This window comes from Eubalaena glacialis, chromosome 3 (assembly GCF_028564815.1).
Source record: "Eubalaena glacialis isolate mEubGla1 chromosome 3, mEubGla1.1.hap2.+ XY, whole genome shotgun sequence".
Lineage (NCBI taxonomy): Eukaryota > Metazoa > Chordata > Mammalia > Artiodactyla > Balaenidae > Eubalaena > Eubalaena glacialis.
Genome location: NC_083718.1, coordinates 78469163 through 78491704, shown reverse-complemented (window position 1 = coordinate 78491704; position 22542 = coordinate 78469163). Strand labels below are relative to the sequence as shown.

General features: G+C 37.3%; 2 pseudogenes; both read right to left on the bottom strand.

The window, feature by feature from the left end:
- Positions 1-6637: 6637 nt before the first annotated feature.
- On the bottom strand, positions 6638-7590 carry LOC133088079 (olfactory receptor 6N2-like; annotated as a pseudogene).
- Positions 7591-21180: 13590 nt separating this feature from the next.
- Positions 21181-22120, bottom strand: LOC133088078 (olfactory receptor 6N2-like; annotated as a pseudogene).
- Between the last annotated feature and the right edge of the window lie 422 nt (positions 22121-22542).

The following is a 22542-nucleotide window of genomic DNA, read 5'->3' as shown; positions in this document are numbered from 1 at the left end:
GATAAACGACTTCCTTCTATTGACCTGAAATCTGAGTTTCACCCACCATTCTTAGTTTTTCTCTGTGGAAAAAACCCATTGTTCTAGTACAGATTCATAATTTTAAACATTGTTTTCAGCATCATAGGGATTTCATTGTTTGCCAAATGGGTCCCTATATTTAGTATTGCCTCTTTTGTTTACAGTGTATCCTCACTAGAATACACTTGATCCAAAGTCAGTCCGTAGACACGTAAACCGTTTTCTGGCTCAAGTTCCCTCACATTTTCCCTTGACCATCCAAGGTGAACACTGACCTGTCCTGCCTCTAAATTCCCAGTAACACTTCCTCACTTTTCCTCCAATTATATCCTGTCATGTACTACAATTATTTTTCATGCATATATCTTATTGTCCCAAAGCAACTCTCTGTGAGATTTCTGAAATTAAAGAAATCTCATATTATGCCCCATCTTCCAGATGCTTAGCACAATACTTGATACATTGCAACCATTGTGGCTAATGAAAAAATTATGATAATTAAGATGACTTGCAGAGCTCCTTAACTCACCAGTTACTCATCCCCTCCCATTGGTCTCCTGATATTGGAGTCAGGGCTCTTATAAAACCTACCACATGTATAAATTAACATTTATCTTACTTCAGTCCTTTGCAATCGTATTTTATTCCCCTTACTCCAAAAAAGCTTTTTGAACAAAGTCCTTGCATTCTATTTTCTAGTCCCTACAGTTGCATTATACATAGCCCCATATTATTGAAACATAGGAACAAAGAGCTGGGAGTTAGAAGGGGGTTGCATTTCAGAGATCATCTTGTTCTACGTCTGCATTTTGCAAAAGAGGAAACTGGAACACAGAAAGGAGCGACGACTTTCTCAAGGTCACACTAATTAAAACATAGACAATTTGCTATTTCTGAGCCCAGACTCTCAAACATTTGGAAAGCAGAATATCTGTGTGTGTGTGTGTGTGTGTGTGTGTGTGTGTGTGTGTGTGTGTTAATAGTTTTTGTGTTCTGAATGATATGTCCTGTGATCCCTAATTATTCTCCTCCTCTCCCTATTTCTGAATGCTCTAAGTTTCTTCCCAGTGCTCGGACTGGATAATAACATGATGACAGAAACGCCTGACTGACAAAATTCTTACCCAGAGCTTGACAGTGGGAGGGCTCTTGACTTTGGCAGCCCAGCCACCGCTCAGAGTCTGGAATTGGGGAAAAAAACTCTCTGCTCACTTCCAATCTCTTATTTACAGTGTTACAGTCACATACTCTTGGGGCCTGGAAGAGTTGGAGTTTAATGCTTCGATGGAACCTATGGGAGTAAGTCAAACCATGAAAGGTTCCTCTCCCATGACCTATATTCTCAATAGGGTCCTTATAGAGGCAGAAACCCCTGGATCTCTGCGCAAACCTCCTCAGGTTGCTAAAGTGCTCTCTCAGGAAGGGAAACTGTCATACAAGAAGTTCATTAGCCAGTGGTACCTCATAACCCAGTAGTTCACTACAATAATAATAACCACCATTCCAAGTTGAGATAGAATATCTCTCAGGGCAATGATTTTCTTCAGTAAAAACAATAATACATGTGGGAGCTCTATGTTCAAATGGGTTCCTGTGTTGTGAGAACTGAAAGAAAGCATATACCTTCCAATTATGACAGGATCTTTCTAAAATGTGACTGGCTTTTTTGGACCCTGAGAGAATAAGGATGGAGACAGACTGAGGACATAAACACGGTCAAGGCAGACACCTAATCCTGCCTGTTGCTTGTATCTATAGCAGTTTTATTTCTCTTACACACAGCAGCTTCCTCTTTGCTGTTATCTTGCTCTGAAAAGAGCCCTGCCTCAGGATCTTAGATTTCAACCCCAGTTGTTCTTCCAGCCATTTATGTGACATTGGCCATGTAACCAAGTGTTTGATACCACGTATTTCATATGAGTAAGATACTACTTTCCTCACATGAAAGTAATAATGATCAAATGTGTTAATGAATGTAAAAATGTATTTATAAATTATAATATATTCTGTGAAAGGTTTTAAATAAATTTTTCACTTTCCCAGTCCCATTCATACCTTCAATGTTGTTCATACAAATTTTTCCTTTCCTACCTCCTAATATATGCCTTGAAGATTTTACTTTTTTCAAACTGAGTTGTGAGGGTTATTTTTTTGGTTTGTTTTTTTGTGCATGTGCTTTAACTAATAATTTAAATTTTGAGCCAAAGTGTTATTTTATTACTTGATTGTTATGAATAGATTTTTAACTAATAATTTTATTTAATTAATGACTATTGATTTATTCAGGTTTCTAAATCTCCATATGCCAATTATGGATAAATAACCACTATCTTTTTAATTAAAATTTCCACCCTTCTCTATTTCATTTTCATTCACTTCTTTTTGTGAACTAGAATATGAGTTATCCTTGAAAGATCTCCACTAATTCTGCTACCTCCCCTCCAACTGATATCCTATCTTTGCTGGTGTGTGGGTAAATTAACACCTGGCTTTTCCCTGACAAAGATTCTCTCCTTGACCAAACTCTAACCCAGTTCCTCTGAACCTTGTCCTTAACTAAGCCTCAAACTTGCCCTATAAGAACTATAGACCTTCAGTACAAAAGGTTTGGCACCCCCACCCCCAAACGCATACACATTAAAAAACTTGAACAAACACTTACATAGTTTCTAACAGCTCAGTCCTGCATCCCAAGGATGATCCTAGCCACCACCTTAATAAAGTTGCTGCCTGAGAAAGTTCAAAGCTGCCAGAAGAATTTACTATTTATTCTAGCTGACACCAATAGGCTGTTGATGACCCTTTCTTAGAGCTTTTACTAAAAAGGGTTTACAACTGTGACTCCTTCCCTTATCCCTTTGAGATGTATATGGATCTAACTCAGGAGTGTCTTTCTCAAAGGACCTGAAAGCCATTCCTTTAAAGTATAATCATCGGGAAAGATAAGGCCTCTGTCACCCGGTCTCTGTAGGAGAGTAGAATCCTAAATTAGATCATTGCCAGATAGCAGACACAGCTGGTCTAATTGCATTTACACAGACCAACCCTTTTAAATTTTTTACTTCGCTGACTCTATTGAGTGCATTCTCAATCCCCTCTCCACTCCCTCATTCTTCTTTAAAACCCCTGTCACCTCTGTACAAATTGAAGTTGAATTCAGTTCACACTGGACCTTCTACCCTTTTGCAATAGTATATTACTGATTAAAATCTGTCCTTACTACTATAACTAGTGTCCAGCTTTGTTTATCTTTGACACCCCTCACCTTGAAAAACGGCCCTCATTTGTAGTATTTGTTGATTTGCATAGTGTAAATATTCCCACCATGCCTGATTTCAAGCCACCTGCTCACAAAATCCCTGACAATTTAACAATCACCTCTCAGGAATGAAAAAACTACAACTAAATAAGACAGTAGAGGTGAATCTCATAAACATAATGCTGAGTGAAAGAAATCAGGTACAAAAGAATGTGTACTGTAAGAATCAACTTATGTAAAATACCAAAACAGGCAAAATCAGTCTACAGTGTTGGATGTCAGGTTATTGGTTATACTCATGGGAGGGAAAGAAGGAGTGTGTTTAATGTAAAGGAGCATGGCGAAAGTGTTGGAGATATTTCCAGTGTTCTGTTCAGAATGCTCATTACATAAAAGAGTTCAGTGTGTGAACACTCATTGTGTTGCACATTTATGTTTTGTACAGTTCTCTGCATGTTTGTCCTACTTCAGTAATGTTTTTAATTGGTAGTCTACCATCTAGCTTGTACATTTTGCATCCCTCTGCCTAGTTTTAAGTTTTGCATAATAAAAGGGTTGTGGGGCCAAGAAAAGGAGTTGGCATAGAGAACATCATTTACTCGGCGTAGTCAAATTCTTACCACATCAAATAGAGGGAGTAAAACAAACTAGGAATCAGGCCCAAAGAATGTTGAGTCTTTCCTTCTATAATTTCTGATTCCTTTTGCTTTCTGTTTCCCATGGGAAAGGAAGGGAGTGGGCTCCAGTAGTGACTGGAATCAGGACAGAATCACTAAAGATCAAAATAAGTCAGTGACAAGAGTGGGTAAGATTCATTACATTTTCCATTTATTACATTTTTATTGAATGCTCACCATGTTTAGATACTTGCTAGATTCTGGATATATACATATATATATACATATATATATAATATATATATATGTGTGTGTATATATATATATATATATGTGTATATATATATATAGATATAGATCAAGATACCAAACTCACATGATTTTATTTTTTCATTTTTTTTCTGTTCAATCTTTTATTAGCTGTGAATCCTTGAGTGATTATTTTAACTTTTGGTTTCTTCATCTGCAATATGAAGGATACCTACTTCATAGGAAGTTTTTGTTTGTTTGTTTGTTTTTGTTTTTGTTTTTTTGAAGAGGATATCAACATCAGGGGATTTTTTTGTGTTTTTTTTTGGTTTTTTTTAACATCTTTATTGGAGTATAATTGCTTTACAATGGTGGGTTAGTTTCTGCTGTATAACAAAGTGAATCAGCTATACCTATACATATATCCCCATATCTCCTCCCTCTTGCTTCTCCTTCCCACCCTCCTTATCCCACCCCTCTAGGTGGTCACAAAGCACCAAGCTGATCTCCCTGTGCTATGTGGCTGCTTCCCACTAGCTATCTATTTTACATATGGTAGTGTATATTTAAGTCCATATCACTCTCTCACTTCATCCTAGCTTACCCTTCGCCCTCCCCATGTCCTCAAGTCCATTCTCTACATCTGTGTCTTTATTTCTGTCCTGCCCCTAGGTTCTTCAGAACCTTTTTTTCTTTTTTTAAGATTCCATATATATGTGTTAGCATATGGTATTTGTTTTTCTCTTTCTGACTTACTTCACTCTGTATCAAACTGACATGATTTTAGACTAAATATATTTTATAGACTTGTAGGAAAAACTGAAAAATTATATCTATATCTAACTATATCTACATATACACAAATGTGCATACACATTTAAATTTTGATACATATTTTGAAGGAAAAAAAATTCTTCAAAAGAAAAATAAGTAGCATAAATTAAGATGAGTGTGCAGAATTCCTTGAAAAGATAATGTCATTTAAAAGTGACATTTGAACAGAAACTCATGCAAAGAGGAGTGAGCCAATTGAAGTGTTGCTGGGGTTGGGGGTGGGGGCAGTGTCAAGTTTCTGAAGCCATACAGATCTTAATTTATTTGAAGAACTCAGAGTGACAATGTGGCTGGGTAAGAGCGAACTGATGGAGAAGAAGTGGGAGTCAATGTTGGAGAAGAAGGAATGGGAGAATTTTGTTGAATCTTATAAAGTTTGATGAGGCTTTGGATATTATCCAAAGTGCAATTGGTAATCTTTCACGGATTTAGAGAATGGCATATCCAATTCAGTTTTAAAATATGTCACTTTAGTTTTATATGGAAAATATATTAGAATGGAACAAGAGTAGGAGCAAGGAGAGTGTGTAGAATATTATTGTATTAATCCAGTCAAGAGATACTGGAGATTTACACCAGGATATTAACACTAAAGAGAAAGAGGAAAAAAAACATATTTGAGGATATATTTTGAAGAAGGATTGGCATGTGTTAATAATGAAGGGGTAGAAGAAGAAGAATTGAAATAAATTATTTGAAATTTTCTGACCCAAGCACAGAGAAACAAAAGCATCAAGCTTTCAGGACTGGAAAATTGAAAATTTACCTGTGAGTTTCATCAAACATTCAAAGAATGAAAAATTGTAATCTTATAAGAACCCTTGAAGAGCCTAGGAAGAAAAGAAATCTTCATTTTTGACCAGTTAATTTTTAAATTCTTGAAATACATCCAGCTAGAGTTGTTAAGAGGCACTTGGATGTATAAGTCTAAAGCTCAGAAGAGAGTTCTGATTTGGAGATATAAATTCAAGAATTGTTGGCATAGGTAGGGATGAAATTTAAATCCATAGGAATAACTCTGAGCATCTAGGAAGACAGTGCTACAAGACAAAGAAGACTGATAAAGACCAATTAGAGAGAAAAGGAGAAAATTAAGAGACACTGATAACATAGAATCTAAGAGACAAACTTTTTTTTAAGAGGAATTGGTTAAGTGTATCAAGAGTTCAAGAAAGAGGAAAGACAAGAAGGGTCTAATGTATTTGGCAGTGTGGAGGTCATTAATGACCTTGGTAAAATATTGGTTGAAAGGTCGAAGCCAAAGCCAGATTGAAATGGGTTGAAAACTGAATAGGAAGTGAAGAACAAGAGATAGACTGTGCCATTAATCATGTTGAAGTTTGACTGGAAAAGAGAACAGAGAAATAGACTGCTAGCTAGCTGGAAATGTGTGACCAAGGAAATGTGTATGCTTAATTTTAAGAATGGAGATACTAAAGTATTCTTAAATTCAGAATGCACTGTTCAAGTAAAAAAATAAATGCATAAAGATGTAGGAAATAGAAGAAAACATAAAGAAATAAAGCCTTTGAGAAGGTAAGAGGAGATGGGATTCATTGCATGTGTGATGATGAGAAGATTATTCAAGGTCAGGACAAAGGTACATAGAACTTTTATGATATCAACAGTGAAATGGAGGAAGGACCTTGGTCGAAAGTCAATGGTGGGTGGGACTAGCTATCTCTCCCTTCCAGAAGATGGTTCTCTAATGGCCTTAATGAGTCCCTTGTTACGAAGACTGTAGATAATTGGGTTGACCAGTGATGTTAGTACAGAGTAGACTACAGCAAGTGTCCAATCAAGGGTCAGTGACTAGCTCTTCTTTAGTCGCATATACATGAAGATGATGATCCCAAAGAATATGAGGACCACAATAAGATGTGAGGCACATGTAGAAAAAGACTTCTTTCTTCCTGCTGTTGTTTTTATCTTCAATATAACCCCAATGATTCTTCCATAAGACACCATAATAAAGAGGAAAGTGATGAGGATGATGAAGGCATTGATGGCAAATCCACCAGGACATTATTGGATGTGTCCTCACAGGCCAGGCTCAGAAGAGGTGGAAAGTCACAGAAGAAGTGTTGGACTTCACTGTAGCCACAGAAATGGAACTGGGAGACCAGGATGACTTCAGAATTGGGACACAGAAAGCCACAAATCCAGCAACCAGCAGACATCTTGGCACAGAGCGTGGGGGTCATAATTGCAGGATAGTGGAGGGGCCGGCAGATGGCCAGGGATCAGTCATAGGCCACTGCTGTAAGAAGGTAGCATTCAGAGGCCCCTAGGGAGTGGAAGAAGTAAGTCTGAAGGAGGTATCCTGAAAAAGAAATGGTCTTCTTATCACTGAGAAGATTAGCTAGCATCTTGGGGATGGTGGTGGCTGTATACCATAGCTCCAAGAAGGAGAGAACACTGACAAATTGGTACATAGGTGTGTGTGTAGGCCTGCATCCAATCGTATGACTAAAAAGATGGCCATGTTGCCACTGATAGTGAACAGGTATGCCAAAGCAGCAGGACAAAAAGCCAGCCCCTGACATGTGTCACTTTGGGGAAACCAAGGAGCACAAGTTCAGCCAGGCTTGAATGGTTGTGTGGCTCCATGGGAGGCTGAGGTGGGGAAGGAAAGGAGAAAAAGCTAGACTGAGGTGACTGCAAAATCCAACTCAGAACTTTCTCTTTACTGTTTTGCTTTTTTTATTTAAAGGAGAAATTTAATTACTACTACCACAGCTACTACTATTTATACTACCCTAAAAATAGTAATCGCTAACTCTTATTAGCACTCACTGTGCATCGAGCATTTTACAAGTGTTTTGCATTCAATATTTACTTAATTTTCACACATCCAATGAGATAAGTACCATTGTTATACTTATTTTGCAGATGATAAAATTTAGGAATAGAGAGAATAGTGAGGTTTCATATTGATACCAGGTCACAGAAACAGAAGTTGACTTTATGCACGCTAACTCCATGGTATTTACCTCTATACTATGTGACCTTCCCCTAGCATTCTATTCCCCCTCCCCAGGTCATAGTTTTTCCTTCAGTCAGGTCTCAAAGGATGAATTTTGTCCATGAGATTAATGCAGTGGCAAGGCTTTTCTAATTGTTCAGTTCACCTCTCTAAACCTTATTGGATACACATGTCTCAGGCATAAGGAGTACAGAATTAAACAAGGTATAATCTCTGCGACCAGACACTTGCACCCCCCTGGGGAAGCCGACAAAGCAGTCATCTTGATATAGCCTGTGAAGTACAGAGCACTACAGAGTGCTAATGGAGGGGCCCATTTCTCAGACGAGGATGACTGAGAAAGGCTCCTCAGAGGAGGAAGGTTTTGAGCAGAATTTTCAGTAAGAGTAAGAGTTACATGAAAGGGGAAAAGAACCATTTTAGACAAAAAGCACATGTGCAGGCACTGAGCGGGAAGCAGCCTTAGTTAAGGAAATGTATGCTCCCCTTATGGTAAGGCAACTGGGAAAGCTCACCCAATGATTTGGGACCTTACCCCAAAAGGTGGGGGGAGCCACTAAAGAACGTTAGGTAGGTGAATGATGTAATCATATGTAGATTTTTAAAGCTTCACTGATATTTAACTATTCTAACCTCAAGCTCAGAGATGAAGGTGTGAATTTGCCTTGTGGTTATTGCTGATGGAAAGATGAGTAGGGTGTTAACACATCGGGTGAGAGAATGCAGACTGAAAAATGAACACAATAAAGTGGCAATTAGCATAAATCCTGCATTTTCAGAAAAACAACTATAGGTGAGAAATACATAGCTGGCTTGGTGATATTTCATAGGAAAAAGTATTAGACATTCTAACTGTTCTCAAGCACAGAGTGAAGCAGGTGCAAAAAGAAAAGAAAGAAAAAGGAAAAGAAACCATCACAACTAAAAGAACACAAACAATGTGATTTTAAATGCATAAAAATGGTAACCAATGTCAGTCACACCATATCCTGCGTAGATCACACTGCATTTGGTGAGGGCTGTCTAAATTCTAGCCACCAAACTGACAAACTGCAGTCTCTTGCTTCTTTTGGTAATCCTAACATTTGTCTTAACACATTAAAGGTATTCAATGCAAACTAATTGTTTAATCAAACTAATTAATTTAACAATTGTTTAAAAGTTAGTAGACACCCCCCAATACTTTCCCTTCAACTCATACCAGGTACCTAAATCAAAACATTGCTCTCAAACCCAAGTGTCCTGCAGTGGAAATTAACTTCTGGACTTGATATTTTTAAATGCTAAACTAATTCAAAGCAATTAGTGTTTAAGGCATTCTACTTGAATCTCTTCTATGCTAAAGGAACTGTATATTTACCTCTCTAATTACAGGGGACAAATACGCCAAAACAGAAATCTTTGCTTGATCACAATCTGGCACCTTTGCTCCTCCTAACCATTTGCTTCTAGTTTACCTCTCATCCTCTTTTCTCCATCTGGTAACTGCTTCTCATCCTTCAAAATGAGGTCAAATGTTAGCTCTTTAGTGAAGCCTCTCCTGAATCCCCCAGAAAATGTTACTTATTCCTTCTTCTATGTCCTCATATTGTTTACAGTGTCCACTTAACATATTGTAACAATATTACCTCTATAATGAGTCTGTATTCCCCATAAATTGGTAAGATCTTTGAGAGTACATGTAGTACATTATTAATTCTTGTATATCCCCCACCAATGCCTAGAAAAATGAGCATAGAATTGTGAACTCAATGTTTCTTGAATATACTTAAATTTTTGTAGACTAAATTTATGTTTTTCAATTACATCTGAACACATCCTTCTTGTCCTCTAGGCATCTCAGGCTTAATACATCTAAACTTAGCATCTCAAATTTTGTCTTGCCTCCCTTCCCCTAATCCTGTTGAAAAAGTCATCATTACTCTCACCTACCCAGAAAAATTAAATCCAAGAAATATTTTGATCATCTTTTGGGTATAGTAAGTTTATTAATGATGTTTTATCTTTCTACAAATTAGCTTTTTTGAAGCTAACTGTATGTGTAGGTTGAGTAAATTCTTACAAACATGGAATAATTTCAGGAGCATTTTGAAGACCTCTAGATCTTACACTGTTAAATCACCAAGTGTCCTTAACCCCCTCCTCCACCCCACAGTTAGAGAGCCTGTGTACAGCCCTCTCTAGGTGAAACCTTTTCAAATACAGCTACTCCTGAGATGATATAATATCTCATTAGACCTTCTTAGTACAGTTCCTATATCATGAATGATACTCTAAGAAACCTCTACTCTCTGCAATCCATGCCGGATATAACCAGTCCTTGGCAGTACATAGGGAAACTTCCTGTCTCTCAAAGTAGCCATTAGCCAATCTCTTGGTTGTACAGTGTAAATTAAGTATCAAACAGGAGGACAGTAGACAAGATAACCTTTAAAATTTCTTCTAAATCTGATACTCTCTGATTCTCAGAATTGGACATGCCAAGTCCCAGTTATTTAAGTCATCATTCCACTAACCCAACTCTCTAACTTCAAAATATTATGTTTTCAAATACTTTATTATAGGTCCCACCTTTCAGATCCCCAGATCACCTACCAGCCACTGAACTTCATTCAGTATCTGCCTTTGTCTTGCTTTGCTCAGATACATGTGGGAGATGGAGACTATATCCAGGAACCTTTCCTCTTCTTCAGCAAGTTCTATGCCCATGGGGCAGAGTACCCAGAGCTAACCCTGACTGTCTCAGGCCACGAGGGGCACAGGCAAGGGAGAGACCTCCAGCCCCAGAGGTAGATGAGAATCAGGCTCAGGCGAGGCTCCTGGGAGGGCACGTGGAGAGAGGCCATGTCTGTTTTCCACCAGGTGGGCTCAGAGAAGCCTTTCCTCAAATGCTTGCTATCTTATCTCCCCTTTTTCAATACTCCCCCTCTCCCCATGTCCAGTGACTTCTCAACACAGACTCTTGGGCTCTGCAGAAATGACCCCCAACCCTCCTACAACTCTTTCCATAAACACATTCACTCACAGTTCCCTGTCTCACCTCACAAGTCCAAAGAGACTTTGTATATTCCCTCATCTTTTCAAACAATGACTTTTCCTGATCATGTCCCTGATCCAGCCCAAATTGTTCTTCCTTTGAGAAGCCCCTCTGATAGGAGCTGTTTGTTCTGAAAAAAAAAAAAGAAAAAAGGGTTTTAGAGCCTCAGAAACCTTAATTTCAATCCGGCACTCATAAAATAACCATTTACTGATCCTTTGCTAGGTAACATATCGTTCTAAGCACACTGCATGTATTAACTGATATGATCCTCATAATTACTCTATGAGGTTGGTACAATTCTTATTCCCATTTTACGTTTGAGGAGACTGAGGCACAGAGAGTTTAAAAATATGTCCAGGGTCACACAGCTAGTAAGTACCCTTGTCAGGATTATGAACTCTGACCCCAGAACCTGTGCTCATCACTTCTAAGCTCCGCTGCCTTCAGAATTGTTGACAGCGGTTGAAAGAACATAACCAAGGGCACATAGCCACAAATGGTGCCCATCTCAAGACCTGTACCCCTGACCACCGCTCATTACCTATGTGCCCTTAGGCAGTCATTTATCTCTTTGAATCTATATAGTCTTATGTATAAATGTGTGTTGTGGGGGTTATGTGAAAATAAATACAAAAAATAACTGTATTAGTTCTAAAATGTGTCTACACACATTCCTGTTTCACTTAGTAGGTGTAGAGTAGATGTTTGTTCATTAAATTCCTCCAGGTAACTCTGGGCAGACATTTGTTACGTAATATCTCACAGCCTTATTTTCTTCACCCTTAAAGATGGCATATTTGGGTTGCTTTGAGAATCAGAGACATGACAATGCCTCCAGGCGAAGAACAGGAACACACCTAGAGTTTAACAAAATTGGGTTTATTGCAGTGAGGGAGATCACACATCATGTGGACCATGGAGCATTTCAGTAAGGGGTCATTAGAAAAGAATTATTATAGGATGTGGGCTCGTGTTAGGTGATTTAGGGGAAGGTCCAAGGAAGCAGGAATTGGTCTGGATTGGATCCTGTCAGTTACTAGAGATAATTCTATGATTGGGTGTCTTAATGAATTTTATTCAGAAGGTAGACTAAACTTGCAATTGATAAAGAAGCAGCAGTCACTCATATTAGCTAAGAAAGGGAATTTTTTTTTCCTGATTTGTATGGTGATCTTGTTTTTGTATGTGCTTATACATGATTATCAAGCTGTCTTCTTTTTTCCCCACCTCTTCATCATGGTCAGACAGTGACCTTGTCTGATGTTGGTTTTCTGTGAGAACACCATGGGCTAGATTTGACTGTCTTTCTCTTTCTCAGATAAAATACATAAAGGGCAAACTACAAAGTCTAGTACAGACTAGACAACCCATAACATTTTTCTTTCCCTCCCAACCATTACATCATTTCCCTTTTAGTGTTTCCAACATTAATTTTTAATTTCCCTATTAAGGAGTTCACTATATTACAAAATAACCAAAATAAGTACAACTCTGGATTGTTTAAAATTTGGTTTTCATGAATGGAAATCCATCTCCTTGTCACTTCCATGCGTTGGTCCTGAGGCGATCTTCTGGATCCAACATATCACTAAGTTCCACAAATACTAGAACACAGCTTTTATGTCCTGCCTTGATTATCTTTTCTTGCAGCTGAAGAGACTTCAGCTGATCTACATGTATGTTAAAGTTCCTCAACATACTGGTCACTCCTTCTTAGATTGGCTTTGGTTTGTCATGGTCTCGCTCCCTGAAAAGAGCAACAAGGCTACGAAGATTTCATACAAAAATAGAAATCAGTTAAATCTATTACGTTTTTAAATCACACTTCCCTCTGCTTGAGACAGTCCCAGAAAAAAAAATCCTGTTACTGTATCCCTCTACCTTGGACCCCTTTCACCAAGGTAATGCCTCCTCATTCTTATGGTCTCCACTTTAACATCTCTTATTCAAAGAGGTCTGACCTGACCACACTATATAAATACCCTGTCTTCCAGTATTTTTTCTGTTTATTGCATCCTGGCCATTCCTTTCACAGCACAAATTTTAATTACTTATTCATATGTTTATTTCTCTCTTTTCATCAATATATGATAAAGTCAGTGAAGACAGAGACCAAGTGTGTTTAATACCATCATTCAGTGCCTGGTATTTTTCCTTGCACAAAGTAGATATTCAAGAATTATTTGTTGAAAGAATTAATTAAGAAAAGGCTTTTCTGATAACCACACACACACACACACACACACACATATAAATATACACAACATTTACAACCAGGATAGACCAGATTCTCCTATTACATGATTCCAGAGAACTGCGTATTTCTGAATTCCTCCCATTTCTAATAACTTATCCTCTATTTACAAACTGAACGTAAGCTTCATGAAGGCAGAGATTGTGTTTGTTCCATGTGTGTCCATTCAACGCTATTTATTTATTTATTTATTGGCCACACCACACAGCTTGTGGGATCTCAGCTTCCTGACCAGGGATTGAACACAAGCCAGGGTAGTGAAAGCCCGGAATCCTAACCACTAGGTCACCAGGGAACTCCTGTTCACGCTATACTTTTATTGCCTGATACAATGCCTATAGTAGAGAAGACATTCAGTACAGGTTTTCAAATGGATATAAATATTTTTTTTTTCCTGCCTATGCTTGTCTGGAGGGTTTTATTATGGTTATTGAACTTGCTTTTTTTGTTTTGAAACCCAAGCACAAGACTTTTTCTTACCTCCATTAGAGTGCATCTTGTGAGATTCAATCTATTTTTTCTGATGTTTTTAGATTCTGATTCTGCCCTCTGCCCTTTTGTGTATTCCTCCCAACTTTATCCACAGATTTCACAGGTATACTATTTAGGTTCTCCTCCAGGTTATTAGTTTCACTGCTGATTGAGTAGAGACCACTGTGACAGACCCCTAGATCCTTTTTTTGAAAGTCATTTTGAAATAAACATTCTTTAGGAAAAGATTTATTTATTTATTTATTTATTTATTCATTCATTCATTCATTCATTCATTCATTCATTCATTCATTCATTCATTCATTCATTCATTCATTCATTCATGGCTGTGCTGGGTCTTTGTTTCTGCACGAGGGCCCTCTCTAGCTGCGGCAAGCGGAGGCCACTCTTCATCGCGGTGCGCGGGCCTCCCACCACCGCAGCCTCTCCCGTTGCGGAGCACAGGCTCCAGACGCGCAGGCTCAGCAATTGTGGCTCACGGGCCCAGCCGCTCCACGGCATGTGGGATCCTCCCAGACCAGGGCTCGAACCCGTGTCCCCTGCATTGGCAGGCAGATTCTCAACCACTGCGCCACCAGGGGAGCCCAAAAGTTATTTTTCTACCTATAAGCTGTCCTAACAATACTCTCATCCAACCCACAATTTTCCTTTTCTCCCCAGGTATATCCAGGGCATGTTCATAGGATTGGGATCCTGTAGGCAAAAGGAAATAGAAGGTAAGAAGCCCTGGTAATAATTGAGTAGAGCTAAGAAAAGCATTGTGTAAAACATCAAAGGACACTGTCTCAGAATCAGAATCATCAGTGGGGAGATGCCTAATTAAAAACCAACATGAAAATGGTAAGTGACCACTTATTAGTTTGTCTTGAGAATATAATTTGTCCTAAGATTATAATTTAATCAACTTAATGCTTACCAGTCTATACATTATAGGATAACATGTAAATACTGTAGGGAAGTGGTGGGCAAACTTTATTAGAGCCAGATAGAAAATATTTTACACTTTTCAGGCCCTATGTCTCTGTCATAACTACTCAATTCTGTGGCTGCAGCACAAAAGTAGCCATAGACAATATGAATATAAATGTATGTGGCTGTGTTCCAGCAAAGTCTGTTTCCAAAAACAGGCTATGTACCTGATTTGGTCCATGGGCCATAGTTGGATCCAGGGCTGTAGCTTGGGAACCTTTTATATGTGTGCGTGTGCACACACACACACACAAACATACACACTATGTTGAATGACTTTTCTCTGACTCTAGTGTTTTCAGACTGCTTCCATTTGTCATGATCCCTGAAAAGATATCTTTCCCTACTCAGAAAGTAATCATTCTGCAAAAATGTCTTAAGTGAATGTAGAGCAAACAGATATTCTTCTACGAGTTTTTCTTATTTAGGCTTCTATGCAACTAACAAATGTAGAATTTTAGAGAGCCACGCCCTGTCTCTCAGAACTGGAAGGCAGTGCCCTTTAAATAACTTATAGATGGCAGAGATAATACCAGCAAACCCTGGTAGGAGCAGTGATCACAGTGAAATGTCATCTAAGCCCCCTTTAGAGGAAGGAAAAACTGGCATATTAAGATGATGAGGGTTTCCACCAGGCATCAAGTGAGTCAGAAGGAAATAAACTATAAGGAGGAAAGGAAAGAAATAAACTATAAGAAGGAAATAAACTATAATTGAAAGGAAACTCTAAAGCCATTACTTGGACCTCAAAGTTTGTTTAGAAACACTTTTCTAAATCTCTTGATTATTGTTAATAGGAGAAGCATAAGAATACAGTTATATAAGCCCCCCAAAACTAGACAATTGTGCATACTAATCAAATTGAAAAAGTTCTTCAATAAGATTAATGTTGACTCTGCTTAGAAGTCTACCATAAGCACAGACCACATCTGTTTTGCTTTTACAAATTCAGGGAAAGAAACAGGACTGTATTGCTATTAATTTTTATTATGCACATAAAACTTAAGCTTTCATTTTTTTCATGAGTTATAAAATATTATTTGGTAGATCTTAGGATGTCATAAAGCATGTCCAATATGAAAGATTAAGAATGGTCATAACTCATTTTTGTAGTTAGTCCTTTCAGATGTATCTGATTTCCCCCCACACAAAAAGAGTTTAACCTTTGTTTTTTCAAGAAGAAAGATTATAAATATTCAGAACAGCTTTTAATTTCTAAAGCAATAATCACATTAACTTCCACCCTTCTGTTTGAGTTTGTAGGAATCTAAAAAATTTAATTCTTTTGGCAAGTTTTAAACTGAGCATTATGTGGAACTTTCTATAAACTTGTGACAGGCACCCTATAACCTACTGTTCAGGATTCCAATCTCTGAATATTTTTCAGCTCTCATATGGAATATACATTCTGACATGGCCCATTTTAGTTCTGTTTCTAAAAGAAACATTAGAGAAAAGCATCACATTCAAAAGAATTCTTTACCATATAAATCAAAGCTTAAATTATAATTTCTTCTAATACTGTCACCTTCATAGGCCACTGAGTATAACTAAATTATCTTGTAAATCTGACTCACTTGATGCCTGGTGGAAACCCCCATCACGCTAATGTGCCACCTTTTCTATTCTCTTTCTTCTTCTTGAATGTCATGACTATTCTTGACCTTGGGAAAAATTGTCAAATTCCATGCACACCACTTTTGGAATTTCATATGAGATTTTGTTTTATTAATAGGCCAATTTAGGGAGAAGAAATATTTTTCTAATATTGATGTCCCATCCATGAATGTGTTCTGTATCATCACATATAAAAGAGCTATATAATGACTTTAAATACAAATTTATGAGTTTTCAAAAAAGTTTTCAATATCTTTTTTTGTTTGTATACAGCAAGATCTTATTAGTCATCAATTTTATACACATCAGTGTATACATGTCAATCCCAATCTCCCAATTCATCACACCACCACCCCCACCCTCCGCAGCTTTCCCCCCTTGGTGTCCATACGTTTGTTCTCTACATCTGTGTCTCAATTACTGCCCTGCAAACCGGTTCATCTATACCATTTTTCTAGGTTCCACATATATGCGTTAATATAAGATATTTATTTTTCTCTTTCTGACTCACTTCACTCTGTATGACAGTCTCTAGATCCGTCCAAGTCTCTACAAATGACCAAATTTCTTTCCTTTTTATGGCTGAGTTTGAATATCTTTTAAGTACTATATATATATTATAAATTGTCTCTTTCATTGTATTTTATGATTGTTGCTGTTATACAATAATACAGCTGTTTTTGTTTTTTTTTCATTGAGTAGTATCTAGCAAGCTGGTCAACCATATTGATGCTAATAATTTATCCATGGTTATCTATGCTTCAATATAAATACCATCTAAAAATAATTAAAGTTTTATCCAGTATTTATACTTTTAATTTCTTTACTCTTTTTGCTTATTTGCTTCAATAGCCAGGACATCCTATAAAATGTTGACTAGAAGTTGTATTATCCATTAATCTCATTTTGTTCTTGATCTTAAAAGAAATGCTTTTCACACATCACTATTAGTTACGCTGTATGATTTTAGAAAGTGCCCTTTATCAGGATAAGGAAGTCTTTTTTCATTTGTAATTTTATTATTGTTTCTTACTTTTTAATTATGAATTATTATTGAATGTTTTTTTATTCTTGAATCAAGAGATATTCATCATGGTTTTTCTTTTTTAATCTGTTAATATTATAAATCATATTATTCACTTTTCAAATGTTAAGTAAATCTTGCATTTCTGAGATAAACCAAATTCAGTTATCATCACTTAATATAGATCATTGAATTTGGTTTAGGATTATTTGGAGGGAGAATTTTGCATTGATGTTAATGAGCAAGACCGGCCTGTGATTCTTTTCTTCATACACTGGTTTTATTTATTTTGGAACCAGCAACCAGCAAGCTTCATAAAATGCTTTGCTGAATTGTACTTCCAGTATATTTGTTCTCTTAATGAGTTCTATAAAAATAGGAATTACCTTTTCCTTCAATATTTGGTAGAACTCTCTTGTTAAGCCATCTGGGCCCAATGATTTTTTTCTAGTAATATTTTTAACTTCTAATTCAATATTACTGAGATTTTCTACTGCTTCTGAAGTTGATATTGGTAATTTTCAATTTTCTGAAAATGAATCTAGCTAATTAAATTTTTAATTACTTAACATATATTGTTAATACTATCATCTTATCACTTTAAACTTTGTAGTTTAAACCTGTAGTTATATCAATTTTTTATTCTTATTATTTCCTATTTTTACTCCTCCCTTTTATTCTTTGTTAGTCTTGTCAGGGGTTTAATTTTTTTTTTCTAGAACCAACTTTTTGATTTATATATCCTCTTTGTTATATATTTATTTTTATTATATTAATTTCTGCTCCCATATTTATATTTTTTCTACTTTCTTTGTTTTTTCTCCCTAATATTATTTTTCTAAGTGCCTAATTTGGATGCTTGCTTGACTAATCAATTTTGCGCATTTTTTCTTTTATAATGTAAACATTTAAGGCTATGAATTTCTCTCTAAGAAACAGTTTAGCTTTATCCCATCAGTTTTGAAATTATAATTTTTATTATTGTTCAGGGCTAAATGTTTTCTACTTTCCCTTATAATTTCTTCTTAGATTCATAAGTTGTTTAGAAGTGTTTTTTTAATGTCAAACATAAGAATATTTACTAATTTAATTATATCATGAAACTAGTCTACAGTTTAGAAACTAGTCTACATAGTATTAATTCTCTTAACTGTGTTGAGACTTTTAATTTATTTTTTAGTTTTATTGACATATAATGGACAAATAGAAATTGTATATTTTTAAGGCATACAACTTGATGTTTCAGTATAGGTATACGTTGTGAAATGATCACAATCAAGCTAATTAAAATATCGATTACCACCCACAGTATGATTTTTCTCCCTTTCTTTCTTTTTTTCTTTCCTCCCTCCCTTCCTTCCTTTCTTTCTCTTTTTGTTATAAGAATTCTTAAGATCTACCCTGCCCTCTTAGCAAATTTCAAGCACACAATACAGTATCATTAACTAGGGTCACCAGGGTACAAATTTTCAGTGAGCCTTATATTATAGTTTAACATTTGTTTAATTCGACATGAGCTTAAAGTCAATCTGTATTCTATGTTCCTTCAATGGAATATATATCTGCCTAGTATATATTTACTCAGGAGAGGATTTTCAAACATCTTACTATGATAGTGGGTGTGTTAACTTTCCTTATGGTTCCCGCACCTGATTACCAAGAAGCACTGAAAGCCACAGCGCTCCTCCATGGGGACAAGTTCCTTCCACTCCATGGCAGAGAGCATAACACACAAACTAGGCAGGCTGGTTCCCAAGAATAGGAACAGAGAAAAGGGCTGGACTACACCTGCCCAGTTCCTCTTCCAATTTCACCGGATTAGATCAATGGCTCTCAGACTTGAACTTACTTCAAATCACCTTGTGTTTGGGGAAAGCTCAAAAAGGTTTAATGATTTGTTCACTGAGTCAAAGAACTAAAGAAATTACCTATAATTTCTTATTTTTAGAACTCTATGACTGTAGGGAAAAATACCTTTCTAATACTGACTATGCAGGCTCGTATAAATCATATTTGAAAGGATTTTCTCTAGCTAACCTACATTTCAGTAAAAAAGTCATCTGTGACCTGATTCCTGGGTTCATACAGACTGAAAAATCCATAGTTGACAGGAATGGTAGGGAGGGTGAAGACTCAGCCAGCAGAATCAGACCCTCTGTTTTTTAAAATGCTGTTCTTTCTTCTTGCTCAGTAAAGTTAAACTTTTTGAATTGAGTTCAGACTCTTTACCTACTAACTGAATTTGGAAAGACATTCATCCATTTACCTGCTATTGGAGATCTAATGAGAAAATGGACACAAAATATTCAAGTATAAATGGTAAGAGCATGGTAAAAGCATGGTTCTGGAAAGCAGAGAACCCACTCCTCCTTTTGGAAAGGAGAGATGGCAAGAAGCCTAGAGCAGAAAGGCTCACCAGAGAAATCCTAGTTAAATCTCATGGTAGTCATGTTCTCTAGAAGAAGGAGAGTTATTCTATGGGAAGAATAGTTTGTATGTCACTCCACACACATTTTCTCCCAGTAATATAAATTAAAATAAACACCAAGTTATCCTTGCAATAGAAATAAAGTATTTCAACATCATTAGTTCAGGAAATCCTAAACTCATTTACTCAATCATTTCAAAAAATGCTGCCCAGGAGACTTATTTTTAAAATGAGTTTTCCTTTTGTATTTTCAGTATACTTGTGACGATGTTATCCTGATACAAAGAATCTCCAAGGGGGATACTACAGTTTCATGTCTTATTTGAAGAGAACTTTCAGAAAAGTACCAACCGAGTTCCTAGGGTTTTAGGATCCCAAAATCTGAGACTTGAGGAAAATGTCAGAATAAACTTCTATGAAACTTTTGTTTTCCTCATTCCCTTTCTGCCAATCCGTGCACTCCTTCCCTCCACTTTCCATGACCTCTACCATCACAGGTATACAGAAATTAAAATACAAAAATCTATCTCTTGATATTTATCAATATGTTGCTGCTGGGGTATAGAGAATGTGTGTGTGTGTGTGTGTGTGTGTGTGTGTGTGTGTGTTGTGTTTGAGAGAGAGAGAAGGCAATTGACTCTTCACAACAAAACTATAAGCTCTTTGAAAACAAATTGTGCCTGCTTTTTATATCTCTTCTTGGTTCCCAGACCTAGTTTTGCACTCAAGGAACCCTATCAATAATGTTGCCTTGTTGACTAACTGATGATTTCAAATTCAAAGAGCAGAATATATTTCTATAACTCACATTTAACCATCAGCACACCCAGGACCCTCATTTCTAACCCCCTGATCTTCACAGTTAGAAAGTTAATTTTGAGATCCAGCTTTAAACATTCTTTTATGGTGGCTTCATCCAGAAACACTGAACTCCACGCTCTTATGAACCCTCTTCCCATGGCTCACCAATCAACATCTAAACATTTACCCAAGAAGTTCTTTTACTTTTCCTTCTACTTAGCTCCTTTACTACTTTCTCAATGCTTCTCCAGGAATTCTATCTCAAGCAAAGTCTCACAGTCAGTTTTTTCCAAATTCTTTTAAACACAGTTGTGTCTCTCTCTAAGTTCTAAGTCTACCTTGGTATTTGCACTTGCATCATTATTATTTGATTATGTTTTAAGCTATGTGATCTTTCACCCATATTAGACAAGTATGGGTTCAGAGGCCATATTTCTCCACCCTCTACAAATTTCCCAATTTGTCCCTATCTAAGACCTCAATCCATTTAAATTGGTATATGCACTATATTTAACAAATTATTTGATTAGTTGATTGACTAAGCAACTAAAGCCTACCCTTACCAAATGAATGGCCTATGGATTGATCCTCAGAGTCTCTTCAACATAGCCCTAATCCTTTGGGTGACACTCCTGACAGCCTCCCTCACTTCCTTGTTGCTGAGAGTATAAATAATGAGGTTGAGAAAAGGAGTAAGAAAAGTGTACACCAAGGCAATAAGCTTGTCAGTGCCTTCAGGGTGACTCTCAGGTGGCCCTACATAGACAATGAAGGCAGAGCCAAAGAATAGCGCTACTACAGTTATACGGGAGGAACAGGTGGAAAAGGCCTTGGCATGGCTGGCAGCTGAAGGCAGCTTCAGCACAGCTCTAAGGATACAGTCCTAAAATGAGCACAAGATTGCATGCATTGATAATGCCAATCACTGCAATGTGGACTTTAACATGCCAGCTTGTGTCCACACATGCCAACTTCATTAGTGGTGCCAAGTCACAAAAGTTATGAGCCAACTCTTTTAAACAGAAGGACAGAGTGGCTGTGAGGCTGGCTGGCACAAGTGCAGCTGAGAAGCCAGCCACCCAAGTGGGCCCTGCTAGCCATAACTGTACCTGTCTGCTCATGAGTGCATGTTAGTGGAGTGGGCCACAGATGGCAAGGTAGCGGTCCAGCGCCATGACACCCAACAGTTAGCACTCAGTCATGCCCAAGGAATGGAAGACCTATAGCTGGACAAAGCACACAGTTGATGAGATGGGTGAATGCCCATGGAGCAAGGTATGCAGCAGCATGGGAACTGTGGTGCTGACATACCAGAGTTCCAAGAAGAAGCGGACACTGATGAAGAACTACGTGGGACATGTGGACAATCCAGAATCTGTCTGAATCAGGACAATGATGAACAAATTCTCTGCCAGGGTGAGGAGATAGATGCACAGTGTCCCCAAGAAAGCAAGAGGTCACAGGGTTCCAGTGGTAGTGAAAGCAACAAGGAGAAAATTCTGGGTCCATGTGTGATTGACATGATCCATGATTCCTAGGAGCAAGGGGTAAAGACAGAAGATTAACAACATCAGGATTTTTCCTCTATACAGAAAAATTTCCTAGGGTCAAGAACACCGAATGTGAGCACCTGAAAGGAACTTAATATTATTTAAGCAATGCTCCTCACTTTGCAATAGAGGAATTGCAGTCCTGAAGGTACACATGGTTGGAACGGTTGTTGACAGTGTTGGAACTAGAAACCAAGGCTCCTGAGGCCAGTTCAGTCCTTTTCTATGCTATAATATTGTGCTCTAGTGACTCCAGAAACTGACTTTCTTCCCTACTCCACCATCAGGAAACAAGAGAGACCTAACTACTGGTTGAAAATAGCTATAACAAGGGATGGTGGAGAGAGTAGAGGAAATAGACAACAGTTTCCAAACTTAAAGCAAAACTGTCATTTATTAAG